We start from the raw sequence: 8,815 nt of genomic DNA, 5'->3' as shown, positions 1-8,815 counted from the left end.
TTAATATGCTTCCTTTGACAGTGACTTGAGTTGTGATACCTTCCTTTTTGTTTATCATCCCAGCTTCTTTTTGAATTCCTTTTTCTCCTTGTACAAGCTCACTCTCTTGTTCTATTGTTTTGTCGGTTGCTTGCTTTGGAAGGAAATCACCACTTGTCTTGCTTGGTTCTTCATTCCTTTGTAATTCTGGAAAGACTTTCAAGGTGATGCTTTCCTCATGCATCCTGAGGGTTAGCTCTCCCTGTTCTATATCCACAATGGCTCTAGCAGTGGCCAAAAATGGTCGACCAAGTATTATGGAGTCATTTCCATTTTCTGAAGAATCCAGGATCACAAAATCTGCCGGATAGATGAACTTGTCAACCTTAACTAAAAGGTTCTCAATCAGCCCCTTAGGATATACTACTGATTGATCCACCAACTCCAAGGATATCTGTATTGGTTTCACCTCCTCTATGCCAAGCTTTTTCACTAAAGAAGATGGGATTAAATTTATGCTTGCTCCTAAGTCACACATCCCCTTGTTGATGAATAGGCTTCCAATAGTGCAGGGTAGGAAGAAACCTCCAGGATCTTCAAGCTTGGGAGGGAGTCCCTTTTTGATGATTGCACTGCATTCTTCACTAAGCATTACAGTCTCCTTCTCATTCCAACTTCTCTTCTTGTTGATGAGCTCCTTTAAGAACTTGGCATACAGAGGCATTTGCTTTAATGCCTCAGCCAAAGGTATGTTGATTTCTAGCTTCTTGAAAGTCTCAAGAAATTTGTGGAAGTGCTGATCCTTTGTTTCTTTGTGGAATCTTTGTGGATAAGGTATTGGGGGTGTTAAGCTCTTTTCCCCTTGAAGTTGTCTTGGAATTGGCTCTTCCATGATCTGCTTTCCCTTCTTCAGATTTTGTGGTTGGTTGTTTTCTTCTGTGAGTTCTCCTGGGACATTCTTGGTTGTCATGTCCTTGTTGATGGATTCATCATTCTTTATTGGCTCATTGTCATTCTCCGTAAGTTTCTTGGTTGCTCCTTGGTTACCATCCACTAACATCTTTCCACTTCTTAGTTGCACGACCTTGCATTCTTCTTTTGGGTTAGGAATGGTATCACTTGGTAGTGAGCTTGATAGTTTTTCAACAGAAATTTGTTTGGAGAGTTGACCAATCTGCCTCTCTAGGTTCTTCATGGAAGCTTCTTGGTTCTTTGTTGTCAATTCTTGGTTCTTCATCATTTTCTCCATGAGCAGCTCTAGATTAGTGATCCTCTGTGAGTCTTGTGAGATTGGTTGGCTTTGGGATGTTGATGGATGATGGTAAGTGCTTTGGTTCGTTGGGTGGTTATTGGGTAGGTGATGGTTAGAATTGGGGTAGTTATTTTGTGGTTTTCTGTATGTATTTTGGTTAGTGTTCGGCTGGGGGTTGTGGTTTGTGTTTTTCCAATTGTTCTGACTTGAGCTTCTTTGCCATGGTTGTTGGTTTTGATTGTGGTTGTCTCCCCATCTGAGGTTGGGATGGTTCTTCCAAGATGGATTGTAAGTATCACCATAAACTTCATTTGTTCCAGGATTTTGGTTGTGCATGTATTGGACTTGCTCTTGCTGTTGCTCTTCTTGAGCTTCTTCACTTTGCACCCATGTGGTCGGTGGTTGGCTTGTGGTGCTCACTGCTGCTACTTGCAAGCCATCAATTCTTTTGGCCATTTGCTCAAACTGTTGTTGAATCTGCTGCTGCATCATCTTGTTCTGAGCTAGAATTGAATCTACTCCTTCTAACTCCATTACTCCTCTTCTCTGTGATGGTTGGCGTTGTCTTTGATGAGCAAAGAAATATTGGTTGTTGGCCACCATATCAATGAGGTTTTGAGCTTCCTCTGTGGTTTTCATGAGTTGTAATGAGCCTCCAGCTAAGTGATCAAGTGCTTCTTGAGCCTTTAGAGTAAGTCCTTCATAGAAGTTTTGCAACTTATCCCATTCAGTAAACATCTCTGGTGGACACTTTCTCAATAGAGCTTTATATCTTTCCCATGCTTCATATAAATTCTCGGCCTCCATTTGAGTGAATGTCTGCACCTCAGTCTTCAATCTTATGATTCTTTGAGGGGGGTAAAATTTGGCAAGAAACTTGCTCACCAAATCATCCCAAGTGTTGATGCTTTCCTTTGGAAACTTTTCTAGCCATTGAGTGGCTTTGTCTCTGAGAGAAAATGGGAAGAGCAACAACTTGTAACTGTCAGGAGGCACACCGTTGGTTTTAACAGTGTCACAAATCCTCAAGAAGGTGGATAAGTGTTGATTTGGGTCCTCCAATGGTCCTCCCCCAAAAGAACAGTTGTTTTGAACCAAAGTGATGAGTTGTGGCTTTAATTCAAAGTTGTTTGCATTGACATTGGGGGGAAGAATGCTACTCCCACAGTGTCTAGCATTTGCAAATGTATAGGAAGCCAGTACTCTTCTTTGATGTTGATTATTATTGGCTCCTCCTTCTGGTTGATTGGGATTTGATAGATCTCCTTCCATTTCTTGGAATTCCTCCTCAGATTCTTCCTCTCCAATAACGTTCTTTCCTCTTTCAGCTCTTCTTATTCTTCGAAGAGTTCTTTGGTCAATTTCAGAGAGGACAGGGGAAGATCTTCCTGTACCTGACATACAAAAACACAACAATAACCACACAGATCCAGAAAATCAATAAAACTTCAATCTATTGCTAGAATGAGGTTTTAGTTAGTTTAAGCAAAAATTCAAACAGTTAGTGTGTTAGAGAAACAGAAAAGAAAAAGTGCTTAATCTAGAACTCCACTTCACTTAATCATTGTCAATCTATTTCAATCCCCGGCAACGGCGCCAAAAACTTGATGTGCGGAAAACGATCCGACACAAAACTCACTGGCAAGTGTACCGGGTCGCATCAAGTAATAATAACTCACATGAGTGAGGTCGATCCCACAGGGATTGAAGGATTGAGAAATTTTAGTTTAGTGGTTGGTTTAGTCAAGCGGATCAAGTATTGGTTGAGTGATTTGTGTTTAACAGGAAGTAAATGACAGTAAATGTAAAGGGGGAAGGGAAAATTTCAGTAAATTAAAGAGCAGGAAAGTAAACTTGCATAATCTTAAAGAACAAGAAAGTAAATGACTGAAACTTAAAGTGCAAGAAATGTAAATTGCAGTAACTTAAATTGCAAGGAATATAAATTGCTTGAATATAAAAGGGATTTGAGGACAGGGATTGCAGAATTTAAACAAGAGAATGTGAATTGCAACAATCAATAGAGCAGAAATTGAATTAGAAACAATTAGGATTCAAACTGTAAGGAAATAAAATGCAGCAGAGGTTCACAGAAGAACCAAAAGTAAATTGGGATCTCAGATCTCCAGAGACTAGGTAGCAAAGCCTAGATCTCAATTGCCTTCCCAGATCCAGGCTCACAAAGCAATTGACAAGAAATTGAAGAAGAAGCAGTAAAGGAAATTGAAATTCAATTTAATTGTGCAGAAAGGAATTAAAGAGATTTTGAATGGAGGTTGAGACAGAATTTCCTCAACTCTTCATACCCAAAACTCAAAACAAGAAAATTAAAAGTGCTCAGGCAAGAACGAGGAAGAAGAGAGATCAATTCTCCTCCCCAATTCTCTGAAATCTCAGTGGAGTCACCAAGAGAAGTTGCAGAATTCAAAGCTCCCAAGGAAGTATGAAATTCAAAAATCAAGTAAAAGGTAAATGTCAAAAGTGAAAGTAAAGGTCCAAGGCTCCCAAGAAAGATCCTAATTACATCAAACTATCTCCTATTTATACACTTTCTATTCTTGGATCTTGGGATTTGGATGGGCTTTTGATTTGGTGAAGAAATGAATTAAATTGGATTTTTAATCCAATTTTCAGCCCATGAAAAGTTGCTTCCAGGAGGCTGCCCTGCCCTTGCGGAGGGCAGGGCAGAAAATGGTGCTTGGTGCGTGCATGGTGCGGCTTTGGTGCGGTCTTGGTGCGCAGAATGCTGCCCTGCCCTCGCGGAGGGCAGGGCAGGAAAAATTGGTGCGCCAGATGGGTGCTGTGGTGCGCTGCTGGTGCTGCCAGATTCATTCCTTGGTGCGCCAGATTCGTTTCTTGGTGCGCCAGAATCATGCCACACAAAATGCTGCCCTGCCCTCGCGGAGGGCAGGGCAGTGTTTCCAAAATGAAGTCCCGCGTTCGAATCCTAGCAGAAACGCACGCTTATTCAATTTCTTTGGCTTTCTTGGCACGGTAATGGAACTTAGCTCCTTGCTTCCTCATGGTCCCGTGTTCAACTCTTGTGGCAAGCATTTGGAGACATTTTCCTTGATTTTCTCCCTTGTGAGCCCGATACTGCCCTTGTGGAGGGCAGGGCAACATTTTCTTCTTCTTGATTCCAAGGCACAGATTTGTGCTCTGCCCTTGTAGTGGGCAGGGCAGAGTTGCCTTTTATGCCTTGTTCCCTTATGTTGCCCTCCTAGAGGGCAGTGTGCCCTTGTGGAGGGCAATGTTTGCCCTTCCTCATGTTGTGCGCCACACTTCTTCTCTCTTTGACCACATTTTCTTCTCCTTGGGCCACACTTCCTTAGGCCACGCTTTTCCTTTTTTTCTTTTCTTCACCTACAATAAACCAAAACAACCACTCAAAGTATCACTAAATTCAAGAGGCTTATAAATCAATTAAAATTCAATTAAAATTAGCTTAAACCTCATGATTTAACATTAATTTCATGGTGGTTGTTTGATTTAAAGAAATTATGCATTTTCACTCCAAATCACTTACTTAGGATGCAAGAAAGTGCATAAATGCTAACAAAACAAGTGAAATTAGCTTGAAAAATGGGTATATGATGACTTGTCATCACCGTGACAGGGTGCGTTGAACATTTTCACTGAGAGGACGGGACTGTAGCCACTGACAACGGTGATGCCCAACATACAGCTTGCCATGGAAAGGAGTAAGAAGGATTGGATGAAGACAGTAGGAAAGCAGAGAGACGGAAGGGACAAAGCATCTCCATTCGCTTATCTGAAATTCTCACCAATGAATTACATAAGTATCTCTATCTTGTTTTATGCTTTATTCGTATATCACCCATACCCATTTGAATCTGCCTGACTGAGATTTACAAGTTGACCATAGCTTGCTTCATACCAACAGTCTCCGTGGGATCGACCCTTACTCGCGTAAGGTTTATTACTTGGACGACCCAGTGCACTTGCTGGTTAGTTGTGCGAAGTTGTGACATTATGTTTAGACCATGGTATTGAGCACCAAGTTTTTGGAGCCATTACCGGGGATTGTTTGAGTTGTGAAAAGTAAAGATCACAATTTCGTGCACCAAGTTTTTGGCGCCGTTGCCGGGGATTGTTTCGAGTATGGACAACTGATGGTTCATCTTGTTGCTTAGATTAGGTATTTTTCAGAGTTCTTAAGAATGAATTCTAGTATTTCAAGGTGATGTTCTTATCATCACCAAAGCTGATTGATTCTCATCAATTTAGCTCTTGAATGCAGTGTCCTGTTGAAGCTTGGCTAGCCATGTCTAATTCCTTTAGACTGAAGCTTTAGACTAACATTGCATGATTCCTGGAATTCTCATTAAGAATTTTGATACCTTTATTTTCTTTTCCACTTAATTTTCGAAAAAAAAATTTACAAAATCATAAAAAAACCAAAAATATTTTATGTTTCTTGTTGAGTCTAATGTCTCATGTTAAGTTTGGTGTCAATTGCATGTTTCTGTTCTTCTTGCATTCATTCATGTGTCTTAAGTGATCTTCAACATGTTCTTGATGATTTCATTGCTCTGATCTTTGAATTCTCTTGACTTGAGTGTTTTGTTGTTTCTCATATGCATTCTCATTTTGTTAGTGTCAGTAGTATACAAACTGCTAAGTTTGGTGTCTTGCATGCATTGTTATTTGATTTTAGTTGCATTTTGATTATTCCTCATTATTAAAAATCCAAAAAATATTTTTAATTTGTGTCTTTTCAAGTCAATAATACAGAGAATTGAAGATTTAGAATATACAGCAGAGGAATTATACAGAAAAGGCTGGACGTTCAAAACGCCCAGTGAAGAAGGCAAATTGGCGTTTAAACGCCAGCCAGGGTACCTGGCTGGGCGTTTAATGCCCAAAAGGGTAGAGCTTTGGGCGTTAAACGCCAGAGTGTGTACCATTCTGGGCGTTTAACGCCAGGATGGCACAAGAGGGAAGATTTTGTTTTTTTTTAACTCAATTTTTTTTCAAGTTTTCAAAATTTTTTCAAAATCAAATCTTTTTCAAATCATATCTTTTCAATCAAATCTTTTTCAAAATCAATTTCTTTCCATTTTCAAAAATACTTGCTATCAATAAATGATTTGATTCAACATTTCAAGTATGTTGCCTTTTCTGTTGAAAAAGGTTTAATGTTTGAATCATATCTTTTTAAAACCATAACTTTTCAATCACATCTTTTTAATCACATCTTTTTCAAAATAGTTTTCAATCATATCTTTTTAATTTCTAATTTCAAAATCTTTTTCAAAAATCACTTGATTTCTTTTCCACTCTTAGTTTTCGAAAATCAATTAGAGTTTTTCAAAATGTTTTTAAAATCTTTTTAATCTATTTTCAAAAATTTCTTCCCCTCTTCTCACATCCTTCTATTTATGGACTAACACTCCTCCTTAATGCACAATTCGAACTCCATCTTTCTTGATAAGTTCGAATTCTTCTACTTCTTCCTTCTATTTTTCTTTTCCTCTGACACCTCAAGGAGTCTCTATACTGTGACATAGAGGATTCCATATTTTCTTGTTCTCTTCTCTTTTATATGAGCAGGAGCAAAGACAAAAGCATTCTTGTTGAGGCTGATCCTGAACCTGAAAGGACCTTGAAGCGAAAGCTAAGAGAAGCTAAGGCACAACTCTCTGTAGAGGACCTAATAGAAATCTTCAAAGAAGAAGAACCCATGGCAGCCGAAAACAACAACAATGCCAACAATGCAAGGAAGGTGCTGGGTGACTTTACTGCACCTACTCCCGACTTCTATGGGAGAAGCATCTCTATCCCTGCCATTGGAGCAAACAACTTTGAGCTTAAGCCTCAATTAGTTTCTCTAATGCAACAGAATTGCAAGTTCCATGGACTTCCATTGGAAGATCCTCATCAGTTTTTAGCTGAATTCTTGCAAATCTGTGACACTGTCAAGACCAATGGGGTTGACCCTGAAGTCTACAGACTTATGCTATTCCCTTTTGTTGTAAGAGACAGAGCTAGGATATGGTTGGACTCACAACCTAAAGAAAGCCTGAACTCTTGGGAAAAGCTATTCAATGCCTTCTTGGCAAAGTTCTTTCCACCTCAAAAATTGAGTAAGCTTAGAGTGGAAGTCCAAACCTTCAGACAGAAGGAAGGTGAATCCCTCTATGAAGCTTGGAAAAGATACAAACAATTGATCAGAAAGTGTCCTTCTGACATGATTTCTGAATGGAGCATCATAGGTATCTTCTATGATGGTCTGTCTGAACTGTCCAAGATGTCTTTGGATAGCTCTGCTGGAGGATCTCTTCATCTGAAGAAGACGCCTACAGAAGCTCAAGAACTAATTGAAATGGTTGCAAATAACTAATTCATGTACACTTCTGAAAGGAATCCTGTGAACAATGGGACAAATCAGAAGAAAGAAGTTCTTGAGATTGACACTCTGAATGCCATACTGGCTTAAAACAAAATATTGACTCAGCAAGTCAATTTGATTTCTCAAAGTCTGTCTGGAATGCAAGCTGCACCAGGCAGTACTAAGGACGCTTCATCTGAAGAAGAAGCTTATGATCTTGAGAACCCTTCAATGGAAGAGGTGAATTACATGGGAGAACCCTATGGAAACACCTATAATTCTTCATGGAGAAATCATCCAAATCTCTCATGGAAGGATCAACAGAGACCTCAACAAGGTTTCAACAACAATAATGGTGGAAGAAACAGGTTTAGCAATGGCAAGCCTTTTCCATCATCTTCTCAGCAACAGATAGAGAATTCTAAGCAGAGCCACTCTGACTTAGCAACCATGGTCTCTGATCTAATCAAAACCACTCAAAGTTTCATGACTGAAACAAGGTCCTCCATTAGAAACTTGGAGGCACAAGTGGGACAGCTGAGCAAGAAAATTACTGAACTTCCTCCTAGTACTCTTCCAAGCAATACAAAAGAGAATCCAAAAGGAGAATGCAAGGCCATTAACATGATCCACATGGCCAAACTAGGAGAGGAGGAAGAGGCAGTGAACGCCACTGAGGAAGACCTCAATGGACGTCCACTGGCCTCCAATGAGTTCCCTAATGAGGAACCATGGGAATCTGAGGCTCACACTGAGACCATAGAGATTCCATTGGATTTACTTCTTCCATTCATGAGCTCTGATGAGTATTCTTCCTCTGAAGAGGATGAGTATGTCACTGAAGAGCAAGTTGCCAAGTACCTTGGAGTGATCATGAAGCTAAATGACAAGTTATTTGGTAATGAGACTTGGGAGGATGAACCCCCTTTGCTTACCAAAGAACTGGATGACTTGTCTAGGAAGAGATTACCTCAAAAGAGACAAGATCCTGGGAAGTTTTCAATACCTTGTACCATAGGCACCATGACCTTTAAGAAGGCTCTGTGTGACTTAGGGTCAAGTATAAACCTCATGCCTCTCTCTGTAATGGAGAAGCTAGGGATCTTTGAGGTACAAGCTACAAGAATCTCACTAGAGATGGCAGACAATTCAAGAAAACAAGCTTATGGACTTGTAGAGGATGTTCTGGTAAAAATTGAAGACCATTACATCCCTGCTGATTTCATAGTCCT

The sequence above is a fragment of the Arachis stenosperma genome, chromosome 6 (genome assembly GCF_014773155.1).
Source record: "Arachis stenosperma cultivar V10309 chromosome 6, arast.V10309.gnm1.PFL2, whole genome shotgun sequence".
In the NCBI taxonomy this organism is placed as follows: domain Eukaryota; kingdom Viridiplantae; phylum Streptophyta; class Magnoliopsida; order Fabales; family Fabaceae; genus Arachis; species Arachis stenosperma.
This window is presented reverse-complemented; position numbering follows the sequence as displayed.